General features: G+C 35.5%; 1 long non-coding RNA gene across 1 annotated transcript in view; it reads left to right on the forward strand.

The window, feature by feature from the left end:
- LOC113459182 (uncharacterized) overlaps positions 1-15,131 on the forward strand; it is an 81,516-nt gene that overhangs the window by 56,343 nt on the left and 10,042 nt on the right. The window contains exons 3-4 of the long non-coding RNA XR_003380131.2: positions 2,034-2,135; positions 5,700-5,936. This is a non-coding gene — a long non-coding RNA (uncharacterized LOC113459182). The remainder of the gene's footprint in view (positions 1-2,033; positions 2,136-5,699; positions 5,937-15,131) is intronic.

The following is a 15,131-nucleotide window of genomic DNA, read 5'->3' on the forward strand; positions in this document are numbered from 1 at the left end:
GTAATAACCAATCCAAAAGTGCCACCATGGCCAAAGAAGATGGAGGAGAAGAAGAAGAAGAAGAAGAACAGGACACACCCCAATTCCTCCATCTTACTTCTCTAAACCCCCCTGTACATAAATCCTAAACCCTGTGTCTCACCCTCTAATTAGCTAATCTTTTCGCCATTCACCCCGGTGAAGTCCTCTTATCTTCATACAGGTGTCGTCTCCCGTGTAGGGTCAAAGTCCTGCCACCAGACACTTCTGGCAACATTCCAGGACTCCCGGGCCCCCCAAGGATGGTCTCGGTGGCCCGGCATCTCAGGACTCAGATCCTGAGATCCCACAAGCCCATGTTTAAATACACATGCTTTTTCCTGTTCCAAAACTGCCATGTGAGATTTTGATTCTTTGAGGACACTCTTCATTTTGGGTAAGAAATACACGGTATAGAGAGACACACTTTCCTTAGTTTACTGTTTCTCATACAGGTGAAACTGCTAAGTAAGACAACCTCTTGGAACATTGTAATACCTTATCTACAATAATTTATAGGTGAGGATCTTGTTATATTCCATAGTGGTCACATTTTATGGGTGAATACTGACAGACTTGCTCTAAAACATATATAGAGATTGAAGAAAAATTATATGGGCTTCAGCTGCCTTATAACAACATATTCGTATCTCTGCTTTATGGTTTCGGGTGAAAAACCCTAAAAACTACAAAATTCTAATCTATCTATACTTGCACAAAATCTTGGCTTTGTGGTTCATGACCCTTAGCAACAAAATTTCTCTCACCTTTTAATGGAATTAAATTATAAAGGTGAATTGGAAAACCAGCATTACTATGTTAGTTTCACTGCAAAAAACACTAAAGAATGAAACTTTTAATAAAGATGACTTAGTTGAAGCATTTTAATTTTCTACAGTTGGCATGATTTGATTTTGTCTTGATTTTCAAGCTTTTTTTCCAGTACTGCCTTATAGGCATCTACTTGTGATATCCAAGTGTACTCACTCACTTTCTGTAATTTATAATCTGTTATTGCTACCTCTGTCCTAACACAGAAGCCTGAAGAAATATATTTCCTATGAAACAAACAGAACAACACAGCAGTTTTAAAATTCATTCATTACCATTACATTTCTATCACCTCAGCATTATGAAAAAATATTTTGCTAAATTTTCATATGCACCAGCATCAGTGGTGTTCTTGCTGATTTTATTTTTAATTATTGGAAAGCTTTGTATTTCATTTGCCTGTAATTTGCTCTGAAAAACTTCAAAGTGTCTTCATGGGCCATCTTATAAACCTATTTGCTATTAATGAAATAGTGCTTAAAATCAAATGTTAACACTCCTTACAGTAGAATATAAAATCCTGCTAAGCATGTTTTTAGATTAAACTTCTATTTAACTCATCATAGGCATATGAGAAGGTGAATTTCTTGCCATATTGAAATTTACTGCAGTTAGAAAAAGTTCCTAATTGCTTTTTATCAATCTACTGGTAGAAGTAAATGTGTTCACAAATAGGCCATGATATTAATAAAAAATTTCATTAGTATAAAAAAATTATGTGGTCACTAGAGAAATTAAAATAAGGGTAGGCCTGTGAAAAAAGGCCTACCCTATTCCAATTTTCAAGTACAGTTTCTATACAAAAGTTCAAGATTTTCATCATATAGTGCTGTCTGAAATCAAGAAAACCTTCTTGATAAAAATAATATTGTACTTGAGAAGTTGCTGTGGTTTCATGGTAACTTTTTTTTGTCTGTTCCACTATGCTACCACTTCCCTGTTGGAGTCATCCCTCCACAACTAAGTTTGTCTTTTATATAGTGTGCTATATACCATGATGGAATTTATCCATTGTTGGGAATATGAATTACAGATCTTGACCTAACAGGTAGGTTTATTTAGATATCTAAAATACAATATATTAGCACTGTTAACATAATACTGTTCTGAAATGTGATTCAATTTTCAATTTCTTAATTGAGAAACTGGCTTATATGCTTTGATTTCTATCGATTTTTAAACAGGAAGAAAGCAATTATTGCGAAAAACCAAACCCAAACAAATGTTCAATCAAGATATAACTTCTATCAAAAAATCTTCAGTGAGAAAACTTCAGTTTACTGAAGGTTTGTACATTATATGTTAAATATCATTGAGTTTGCATTATGTAGTTTGCTTGCATATTATTGCACTTGACTTCTTATTGAATATCAAACATTTCATTATCAGATGGGGGTCTAAGGTATTAAATTATTTTCTGAACATTTACCACAATACTCACACTATTCTTGTTCAGTACAAATAGTTTTGCAAGTGATTGTTCCTATTCAGCAGAAATACAGCAGATACAAACAGCACAAATGTGTGTGTTTAAAGAGGTAAATAATTGAGAAAATTCTCTGGGCAACTCATCCCAGTGTCTCAACACTCTTATTGTAAAAAAATTCTTTCTTGTATCTAACATAAATCTACCTGCTTTCAGTTTAAAACCATTGCCCTTTGTTCTGTCACTGCAAGCCTTGGCACAGAGTCTCTCTCCATCTTCCTCATAAACTGCCCTTATATACTGGTGTGCCTGGGGTCTTCTGCTCCCCAGGCAGAGACAGGTTGGGACAGGTCTCTTAGGTTCAGCCTTTTTTCTTTTTTCATAGGAGAGGTGTTCCAGATCTCTAATAATTTTTGTGGCCCTTCTCGCAATCCAGGAAGGGTCTTAGATGAGCAGCAATCCTGCTCCCTTGACAGAAAGGACACCATCCATGGACTAACCTCCATAAAGATGCTTCACAACTCCACCTGAGTACATAACACTGTGTCACAGATGGCCACAACACAGAGTATCACTAAGCAATTTGAGAAGGCTTTAAGCATTTGCCCATGCACAGTAACATCATACCTCACCAGAAGGCCTCAGGTATCTGCCCATACAGAAAACTATCAAATCACTTCAGAAGGCTGCAAGCATCTGCCCTTCTTGTTCTTCAGCCCAGCCTTTATACCCCTGATGCTGATGCACTGCACTGTGTGCCCTCTGTTCCCTTTGGTGGTTGGTCAGTGCCCCTGGGCACTCCATGGCTCATTGCTGTCAGTGCTGCTCACCTGCTGCTCACAGCTGTGCCCACTGGGGATGAGGCTCAGCCTCAATTACCACAAACTGTGTGCCTACAACACAGCACTATGAGCCACTCAGCAGTCACATAGGTGAGGAAACCAGCCCTTGTGCTCTACCCCTCAGCTTCTGTCATCACAAAGCTCCATACAGGCTACTTTTTATTCTCCTGTTTTCCTCTAAATTCAAGAATCATTTACCCTATTTGATCTGTTCATCTACTTTCCTCTGCACTGTATGTAATCCAATGAGATCACTTATTTGTATATTTAGGATTCTAATTAATAATGCAGATATATGCTCTCTGGTGCTGAATGTATGTTGTCCTTTAATTATGTTTTTAAAACAGATGAGGGCCCATAAACCAAACCACACTGATAGAGAAGTAATATAAAAATGCACCTTATACTGATAAAAATATTACACGTACTTACTTGTATCTTAGTCCAATGGGCAGTGCAGTATTATTTCTGGATATATTTCCTTATGTGTATCATGATGAATAATGGCATAATCGTCCTGAGAAATTCTGTGAGTTTGTTTTAAACAATCTATTTTTCAAGTTTAAATGATGATTTTGGCCTTGTGCACGTTACTTTATACCAAAACTCAATAAAAAGATTCCTGTCTATGTAAATAATTAATTTTTGTCATTTTCAACTTTTAATAATGTATACCTCATCTTTAGTTGGAACTGTATGCTTGCTCACACACTCTAGAATTTTTTGGGTAAGTATCAGAAAGAACATAGACAAAAAAAAAAAGTAAAAAAATTATAAATAAAATTAATCTATTCCACAAATAATTTCCTTTACTGTAAATGGGAAATTTGAATGTTGCATCTACTTTATTTGAAAGCGATGCCATAACAGAATCTGCAAGTTTGTTAGTAAACAAACTGTTAGTTTGTTAGTTTGTTTGTTAGTCTTTTTATTCATCTAACTATTGATTCAAATGAAATACACAATAAGATCATCTGCATTTATGCTCAGAAGAAAGTCAGCATTTCTCAATAATAAGAGATCAAAGAAGAATGTTGCTATTTTGGGAAATAAAGCAAAATAGCTGCTTCTGCTATTCAGAAAAGGAAACTGTAATTTGGTAAATGTCAAGAGGGAGAGCTTCTCAGAGTCAGAAGGCAATAAATAAGTTCAGAGTGGAAGGTTCAACTTACTTTCTACGCCACTAGGTACAGGCTGATGGTATAGAGTTACCATAAAAAGTATTTAATGTTTTTTCAAGTATTTTGTGCTAAAAGGAGAGTGCAAATGTACCATAGTATACTTCAATTAGGCTAATCTTCACCAAGGGACTGTCTGCTGCATGTGTGAAAGACGCTTGTGGAAGTATCTGAGGGCTAGGTGCTACAATATGAAAACATATTAAGAGGACACCAAGTTTGAACAGTTGTTATCAAAGTGGCACTGCTAGCATTTGTAATGATGTCCTGCAGAAGCTCTGTTCACTTTCACTGACAAGCAGGCTGGCCAAATAAGTTGTCCCTCTGCTGGCACTTGTGCCATGTGGCAGTGATGTGACCGACCTGTCAGCAGGCAGCGCGCCATGCCGACAGATGGGCATGAGTGCAGCTAGCCAAGGATATTTTCATTCCATGTGCAGCAGATGTACACGCCTATTAAAAGTGTTGCTCCCTGCTGAGAGAATCAAAACAGCAGTTTGCCTTGAACTTCTTTTTCAGAGTTGGCAATATATGGCACCACTAACCCAGCTCAGAACTTGATTGACATGGAGTATCAGGAGATACTGTGAGGAGAGGGCAAGGAGTTCAAGGTAGACTCCTATACTGTTATTTAATTCTTCAGGAATTAAAATTTTTTTGATAGACCTTATGCCAATAACACTTGACACAGAGAAAACCATAGAGCTAAGAGCATGCCCTCTCTGGCTAACTTTATCAAATATACAATCTGTACCCAGAGAGACTCCAAAAGTTGCACTTGCAGCACAGCATGGAGAAAAATATTTCCCTTCCAGGCAAAAATTAATTGTGGTCATTACTTTAATGATCAAAGCCCACAAAGGGCAACAAAAGTAGGCTCTATTACTGTATAAGTAACGGAACATTTAATTTCCACTATTAACCGTATTTTTTAACTAGAGTAATATATCAATAGAAAGGGGATAATTGAAAATACAGGCTGTTTTTCTCAAAATTATTTTTACTTAACTGTAGGGACAATATACCCATTAGCAGCTTTTAAACAGTAGCCTTTTGGCACATCTAAATTTTTGCTGTCTGGAAAATAAAGCAACAAAGGTATACTGTTTCAGGTAATTTCAAATGCTCGTATTGCAGCAAAGCCTGCATTTTGATGGTCTGTATTTAAAAGACTTTTATTAGTGTTATTATGAAGTTGCTTTGAAAGAATTTGCTGAGAAGTGGGATGAAATGTCTTAATTTGATACTCTATGTCTCAATTTGATACTCTGTACCAATAAACCTCTGATTTTAAGCTGAAAGACATAGCCATACAGGAAGCAGGGCAGACTGAAAGTATCTTGCCATTTAGATACAGCCTTTACTGTTGCCACGACATATAATGCATTTTTTTCCTCTATTTAGAACTTGTGGAAAAAAAGAAAACTTCAATCCTTTCAAAGTGCTATATTACCCATCCTAGAAACAATCAATCAACAGAAATTTGCTTCTATCAGTGTTTTAGCTTCAGATCTTCGATCACTGCTGAATCAAAAATTTGTAACCTGACTCCAACCTAGTCCATGTTTGTGAATCAGCACATAAAACACACACTCTCCGTCACTGGGAAGTGCCTGCTCTCTAGGATACTGCCCTCCTCCTGTAAGTATGAATAAGTTCTGCAAGAACATTATCAACCTTTCTTGTCCCCAAGTTACCCAATTCCTACAATTCTATAAAAAGTAAGGGTCTCAGATTGATATAGTTGGTTATCTCCTTATTTCATCCAAGAGCTATGGCTTCTAGTGTTGATAATGGCTACTGTCCCCACACATGAAAGTGATTAGGCTTTGGAACATAATAATAGACTCACCTTTTCATTTAGCAGTGATCCTTAAATCCTACATTTCTAAAAGTTTTTCCTCTTCCTACTGACTAAATTCTGTTCTTGCATCTTGCCTGGGTATGGTCTGACAGAAAACTTCCTCCAAGTAACCTAAAAACCCAATCTACACAGCACAAAAATAGGAAAAGTCTTTCTGCTGCATCCTGCTTCTGATCATTTCTAGATATGATAGACTTTTGCGGTGCATAAAAACAGATGCATAGCTAATTTCAACTAAAATCCATGCCATCTCTATTATTTCTTCCCATTTGGAGGCTGGGCAGGCACAAAATTAAATGCTGTCCCATGCATCAATGATTTATGAAGCTCTAAATATAAATAATTGTTCAAGATCCAGTTCTGTGCATGTATTACTCCCACACCAGGTGTTATTTTCCTTGTTTGCTTGTGGAGGTTGTTTGTTTGCTTTTGTTTGTTTGTTTTTAGTTAAATTCTTCTATAATAGAAATTTTCAGGTTTTTTAGTTTTATTTTAGGGGATTATAATATGCAAAGTGTTCTTATATATATTAAACATTACTGTTGAAATTGTTGGCATCCAAGCTATGATTTTGGTTGTGAAAAATAAACCATGCTCTGAAAAGTTCAATTACTAACATTTGGGACATACCAAGATTTGGATGAAGAAACTATTTTGTTGGTTTTACTGAGATGTAAACTAATTAAAAGTCTGGTTGTGCAATAAGTCCAGAAGACAAAAGAAAGGAGCCTTGTGTTAATTCTTGTATTATACAGTTCTGAGATGTTTCTTTAATTTTCAGTCTGCTTTGCTAAGAGAGTAATCTAGGAGGTTGTGTTTATATATATATGGATGTATAGGCTTGAGTTTATACCTTACCTTTAATTTCAGCCTTATGCACAGTTTCAGACAAATAGATCAAGTATCTGAAAAGACAGTGATTTTCTATATGTTTTGGGAGAATAAGTGCCTAACCAGAAAAAGGTGCTCAGTAATGTTCTCATGAGGATATGAAAGAAATGGGTAAATGAATCTGGTATCAAAAATGCAACACAGGAGCACCACTGAGACATGAAGCCCTTTGGAAAAGGGCTGTGTAAAGTGCCACTGTTCCCAGAGTAATAGTTTAACATTTTATGATTTTTCTTGCTTGAGATCAGGACTTCATGAAGAGCGTCAAGGTGTGAAGTCAAAACATAAAAACTAAATTGCGCTGAAGTCTGGGGGCACGCATGAACAAGAAGTTGCTTTACTTCAAAGTAGCTTAATCTTCTCACTTTCATATGTAGACAAGCCTTGTATCTACTCTCATTAAACAGTTGTGGAAATGTCTGTCACTGCCCTGAGTTGACATCTCTAAAGATACATTTAGAGAATATGCTGATGTGATGAGAAAATGTTTTAAATGGGGATGAAAAAGAAGTGACTCCAGCTTTAAAGTAACCAAGAGAAAAGCTACTTGAAACAAGCACTGAGTAATCCACATCTTAAAACTGACAATTAAGTGAAAAGCAAGACAGAATCTTAACACAATTACTTTAAAAAGTAGCAATAGGAAGGATTATGTATGTTGAGAATTCCATAAAATTAATAGGCAACATGAAATTTTCATGCTGGTGGTTAGAAAACTACTACTGCTTTCCAACAGTTGCATTTTGAAAAATAAAAGGCTTCAATCAAATTGCTAATTTCAGTGTGTTTATATTCAGTTAGTAGTTCCAAGTGCTATAAGTTTTTTTTGCAAGATTTATAAACAGATGCCATTTTTGTTATTGCCCTCGTTGTACTCAAAAAAATCTTTCATAGAAGTAAACATATCTAAATTATAACTTACATCCATTGGGAAAACTTGTTGCCAGAACAATAGATTTGTGATTAAATTTTTTTCAGAAATTTTCTAGGTTTCTTAAAATGTTCTGAGTGTTACTTGGGAATTGTAAAAGAACATGTTTTTATTTTACATGTGGTTTTTAATAGAAAATTTTCAAGTGTCAATTATTTTTTCACAACATGCATATTTTCCCTTAGGAAAGGGAGATGGAAAAAATACTCAGCAACCCAACCCCAAATTTCTTTCTTAATGGAAGTGTTACTAATAGGACTAAAATAGCAAATATCATTGTTCATTAATCTTTCATTGGCCTTTCCTTTTTTTTTTTTTTTTTTTTTTTGACTTTCTGAAGATACTTTGAACTTGTTTGATTGATTTGCGCACTTTGGATGTCACAGTTTTATTCTTCTATATCTCCATGTTTCCTTGGGGTAAAACTGCAATGTGAGGTGTGCACATAGAATTAGTTTTAGCTTTTAATAGCCAAACAGAAAATACTGGTTCATAGCAATAAATGTGTGTTCCTCCAGATGAAAAACATCATTAAAATATTCCTTCTCAGATACATTGGATACATGTAAATTATTTGACAGTTGGCCAAGCAAGTAAACTTGAGGAAAAAATTATGAGTGAAGAAAATGATAAATTAAAGGCTATAATTTAGTTTTGAAACTAATTTGAAGAATAGTTATTCTGGAAACTTTGTTTCATCTGTTTATTTTGTTGCTATTTATGTTACCAGTAATGATTCTGCTGAGATTTCTACCTCAGATATGATAGCAAAGATTTAATTGCTGAAGTTCACGGAATGGTCTTTTATTCTTGCACTGACTGAGAATATTTCAGCAACACACAGTTTGGGAAAAGAGGCCATACAACAAACAAATTGCTCCTTTTCCAACAGGGGAGGTGGCAGTTCAGATGGCTATAGCCTTCCAAAAATCTCAGAAAGAAACTTCCAGTAGCATGCTTTTATATGATCAAAAGACAAATTTGGTATTATCAGACAGTGATGCTGATGTTTTGGAGGGAACTCCAGGTCAAACCAGGGACTCCATTCACAACAGCAGACTGCATCTTTTTAATGTATTGCATATTTGAGATGGAATCGAACACAGCAGGCACACTTTGTTGTGCATGTCTGAACAACATCAGAGTCATTCATTATGTAAATATTGGAATGAAACTTTTAAATTTTAATTTATAACATTAGGTTTTCTCTCCGAGCAAAATAACGTTTCATAAAAAATTGCATTTTTAATAAAGATCTGTATTTTTTTGGTTACTATAACTTCAAGTTCACAAGTTTTGGGCAGCTCTTGATATAACTGTGTAATTTTTGAAACTCTGAAGTAATTTGCAAACTATCAAGTCCAGTGTTTGATTTGCAAAGAGGATGTGGCTGAAGTAATTGTGCATTTGCATTTTCTAACAGCTTCACAGGAAATATATGATGTGCTTTCTGTTACAAGGAATAATTTTTGATAGCTTATATCATAAAAATCTTAGAAATCAAATCAGTTATTGAGAGTTCTATGCTGTCTATTTATTTCCAATCAGACAAAGAGGAATTTAATACTGAGAGAAAAGAAAAAGCCATTCGCACAGCATTTTGGATGGAACATTTTAACTATAATGCATCCCTAGAATGCAATTCCAGGGATGTATTGCAGTCATATGATCACAGAGTGATTAAAAATCCATAATGGAGTATTTCTTTCCCAGCTATACACATAAAAAGACCTCTTATCCTTACAATTTGACTTCCATCCACTCAAACAATTTTTTCAGTAGGTACTGGTGTGGAAGGTAATGCATCTAAAAGAATGAACCCTATTTTCTGGTACAGGACAATTCATCATCCTAAAAGCTCTTTCATGATACCCCCTAAATTGAGATGGCAAGGCACACCCTGCTTATGATTTATCCTGAGAGCAATGTACATTTTTGAAATCAATGGTGAAAATGTCTGTAGGTGTGCACACATGCATGTGCACATGCATGCAGTGCTACTTCTGTTTCCCCTTTATTGAAGCAGTGAAGCACAAACAAGTTGAGAGTCAACAAAGTTAAAGCAGAGGAAATATTATTGAAGTTCTGCTCCTCTCTAATTTTGTACTTTTGTGTAGTGGCTCACTAAAGAAATAAAGAAATTTAGATATTCAGTTCTCACTTTGAGATTTTATTATTCTAAACCCTGGAAGAAAGAGGCTGCTTGCTCACTCCAACAGTGAATGAGATGCTGAAGCAATGTGCTTGAAATGTGGTATTGTGGTATGTTTTGTATATTGTGGTATGTTTTAAGAACACCAGGAGAAGAGCTGGAATGCTCAAGAGCTGATTTGATTTTTTTTCCTCAACAAGTTTCTTAGAGGAAACTTCCTGCCTCTGTAAATTTTGTCTAATTTCTATCTTTTGACCACTATCACTAAAAGGATACTATTATTAAAGATATTAAATAATATTATTGCAGCATGACTTGAGAATGAAAGCAAGTGCCAGTAATACTCCTGCGCTTGACATCATCATAATTTTTGTAATTTGTTCATGGATAACTTGATTATCTTTGTGGGTCCCTTCCAACTCAGAATATTCTGGGATTTTGAGGCTTTTCTTTCTTTGCACTCTCTACAATTGCAAACAATTGTTGTCTGTTAGATAAATACACATTAAATAAGGCATGCACATTAAATAAGGCACCTGTATCCTGAGAAAAAGCATCAAGTCTGTTTTACATTTGTTCCTTATTCTTAAAAAAAACATGAAAAAAATAACTGTATGAACAAACAAAAGAGACATAGATGCATGTCATTACAGGTAAAAAATAGTAGCATGACACAAGTTCACTTGTATGAACTGTGTAGGTCCATTAACGTAAATGTAGGTCCATTAACGTTCATTGGACTGTGCTGATAATTAAAGACTGACAGGCCCTTATCATTGTGGTAGAATTTCCTTTCCATTACCTTTTTTGACCTCCTACTCACTTTTTACCTTGATTTAATATGCACAGCATGAAGTATCTAAATTATCTAAATAGATTTATAAAACTTCCCTAATAAGCTGCAAATTAGGTGATTTCTTGCTGATTCTTTTTTTTTTTAATGACAAGAGTTAGTGGTCTCACTAGTTCCACTGACAAATTTGTAAGAATATGTGATGTAGCATAAGGGCCACGAGTGTGAAACTTCCTAAGCCTCTCAGACACCCTTTACACCTGCATAATCTGCAGCACTGATCAGGCAGTGCATCTATGGACCAGTCTAGAACATATAGGAATCAAGGGAAATGCCCACTAGTTTTTTTCTCCTTTTATATTAAATTTCTTTGTGGAAATTTGCAATTATCTATGACTGGAAATGCATAATGCATTTGGGTAATTAATTATAATTTTATATTGTATTGCCAAAGAGTGGAAGGGGGTAAGGGACAAAACCAGGCTCTCCAGTGATGGACAATGGGATGGTGAGCCAAAACTGGAGGAAATGAGCCCTAATGGGATCCCTTAATTTGCTTCACCAGGTGTTGGCTACAAAGTACCACACCTGAAATGCTTCTACACTAATGGCCTCAGCCTGAGGAGCAAACAAGAGGAGCTGGAACCTTTGGCCCACTCCCAGAGATTTGACATCATTGGCATAAGTGAGAACTGGTGGGATGAGTCCTGTGACTGGAATGCCCTGCCAGATGGCTGCAGGCTCTTCAGGAGGGATGGACAGGGCAGAAGAGATGTTGAGAGATTGGCACTCTAGGTAATAGAAGGGTTAAAATCAAGTTAATTGAGCCCATTTTTGGAATTGTCTGTCTTCAGGTAACTCTGTTTTATGACTAGATCATGTCCTATGCCTTGCTTAATCATATAGGTTAAGCCTGTAAACTTAACTATGCTGGTTGCTGATGAAAAGACTAGATGGCCAAAATTTGGGATGTGGGATTTAAAATATACTATAATTAGACTGCATTAGGTATTTTGGATTTATGTAGCCCATGGCTGCTTTTCATCTATTTTGTCCTCATTGTCCTCTTAATTTCCTAGTACACTGCAGAGATATGTTAATTTACTACTCAAGCTGAATATAAGGTCACAGTGTCTCACTTTTGTTTGTAGTTGATTGCTTATCACCTATTCAAGACTCCATTTCTATTTACCATGTATTTTTGATGATTGGGCCTCAGTAAGTATCTACAAAAGAATACTGATCATGTTTTCTTTTCTCTCTAACAGCTGCTCAGTAATTTCACAAGATGTAATGTAAGTCTATTCATGAAGTAAAGTGAGACCCTCTCAGCTCATGTTGATTGTGCTCATGGAGGTGCTCACCAGTCTGTTGAATACATTCTGCAATTATTATTATTATTTTTTTTTGAAGTAGGCAGAATGCATGCTGAAGATCATATGAAGTAAAAGTTAGGCCTCTTTCTCTCTTACACACAATACACAGACTGATTCCCATGGAAGATATGTAGGTAAATCCTCTGTACAATTTGGATATTTCAAGAGGCGATTTTGTGAAACCATTTATGTCCAAGCCCAATGCACTTCTCCTCCCTGACCATTATTGTCAGCAGGCACTCAGTTAGATACTGAAACAGTCCAGATGCAGATCTCAGATGTAGTAGAGGAGATTTTTTTCATAAAATATTCTGTAAAAGTATTTGAGTTCTTATGTTCAGTACTTATGTGAGAAAATAAAACTGATGATCTAGAATTTTAAAATATACTGTATTTTTATAACTTAAAAAATGACAAGTGAGAGAAAATGCCAGATGGACTATTTGGCTTAAAGTTCTAACAGAAATGGAAACAGAAGATGACAATAATCAGGCAAATATCATTTCATGAGTGAAAGTTCCCAGAGCATCTTGGTTTAAAATTATTGAAATAGCTACATGGCTGGCTTACAAGCATTTCAAATCAGTAAGAATTAACAATTTCTGCTACAAAATGTACAGAGTAATTCTCTAAAACTTTATCCAATGAGGCTATCTCTATGTGTGTCATGCTTAACTTCTTCAGTTGGTGATTGTCTGCTTTGCATAAAATACTTACAAAATTTATTGGACTAGGGAGGGAGACTATGTAATTGTTCATGACTGGAATAGTAGCACAGTGATTATGGTACTTACCTAGGAGGAGGAATTCTTTTAAGGGAGCAGGGGTGGGTGGTGGTGGTGGAATGAAGGCACAAATTCCTCTTTGCTGTATGTGACAAATATGATACTTGTAAGGCAGTAGAAGTTAATAAGCTCGGCACCTGAGAGGTAATTTTTGGAAAAAGTAATTATCACAGGTAGTGCACGCTCACAGAAATTAATGGAGATCCTTTTTCCATATATGAAATATTGCCTATAAAAATTCTGCTCAAAATTTCCACGCAAGGCCAAGCAAGTTTTTTGGAAAATACACCACAAATTTCCAAATGTCAATATATGTTATATAAATATTTCACTTAAGACTCAAATTTTGGGGAAAAAGATGCAGAAGGCATAATATTCTAAAATCCTACCTCTAACAGTCAGGAAGCCTCTCTGTATCTTCAATACGATTTTTCCTCATTTTCAATTTACATAATCGAGAGTGCTAAAAATGAACTGATTTGTGTGCCACATTGATCTTAGAACCAAATTAATTTCTTTTATGATAAGGACCATTCGAGAGATAAACATTCTATGTTGCTGGGTGAAATAGAAAGTATGGAAATTTTTTCTCCTTTATATGTATCTTCTATATTTTTAAATTAAGGTGGGCAACATGCATAGGTTCCTTTCTAATAACTCATATAATGCCTAAATTTATGTTTAAATTAGACACTTTCAGTGTATATCAAATACATTCTTGACCATTTATCTGCTATTTTCGTACATCTCTAATCCATGCTATTGTATTTGTTTGCTACAATGTGATTGTAGGAGTCTCTTCTCTGCCAAGATGCTAAAATAAATGTTTGAAAATGTTATGATTCATGTTGCCAAGGTTTATTTCGAAGATCATGCTAGCACCTTCCCAGTGGAAATACCTTTTCTTAAAAAAATTAAGAGAATGACTATCCAACTCACTTTTGTGTCACATCCAGTGAATAACATTAAAAAAAATAAAAATTTATTATCTATTTAGTAAATAATACCAGGGAGAGAAAGGGGTAGGATATTGCAAGTAGGGGACATTTAAATTAGGTGCTTTAAATTAGAATAGAAACATTAGTGCATTACCTTCAGATGCTTAGCTCTTTCAAACTGTTGTGTTAATGTTTTTTACATGTGGAAAAATGTCTGAAGTTAGGTATTTTTCACATGTGTCGGCTAAACTTTCAGAATAAATGCCCTAGGTAAGCAGTTCATAGTTAAAACTATGGCTATGTATCTTACAAATTAAATTTATGAAGCTGCGAATTTCTTCCAGCTCAGTCTGTCTCAGAATTTAATATTTTAAGGACCGATCTAATGGGGACTGAAATGTTAGATTACCCTAAGCCAAAATTTCAAAATAGATTCCTCCTTGCAAATTCAAGAGTTCTAAGTTTTCTACAGATATAGTGGTACAGAAAGGAAGAGTCTCTGGTGATGTGGATGATCAGGAAAGCAGACATTTAGTATGCAGTACCTGACTTGGAGTCTAGTAGCTATGGATATAAGTGCAGAGAGCTGATTTCCATGTTCCCAGGCCTGTTTATACATTTTACATGAAAAATTTTTAATTTAAATATTGAAGTAACTGGAAGAAAACAGAATTCACCTCTCCCAATTCTGATCAGCTTTACAGAATTCTTTAGGCAGAAAGTCATACCTGCAGACTAAAAACCTCTGAACCACTTCAAACAGTAAGAAAAAGGCCATAATTCTACCTAAACCAGGATACCTTGATGGCTCTGGCATTGTTGTGAAAGATGTGGGTTTGCATGTTTCCAGTAACAACATGAGAAAAAAAGCCATCTCTACTACTAAAAAGGGGGAGAGCCCTGTATTCAGATTAATAATTCCTGTGTTGAGACAATGCCATGTATTGAACTTGCCTATTGGAGATTAATGACATGAAAATTCCCTCCATTTGAAGGGAGGAACCACAATTTCCCAGAGAAGTTGCAGAGTCAATGCTTCCAACATAAGAGAAGTAATCCACAAAGCTTTCCTTAGAGCTTTTTGCTTCCCTACCAGTCCTGGACTC

Source organism: Zonotrichia albicollis, chromosome 6 (genome assembly GCF_047830755.1).
Source record: "Zonotrichia albicollis isolate bZonAlb1 chromosome 6, bZonAlb1.hap1, whole genome shotgun sequence".
Taxonomy (NCBI): Eukaryota; Metazoa; Chordata; class Aves; order Passeriformes; family Passerellidae; genus Zonotrichia; species Zonotrichia albicollis.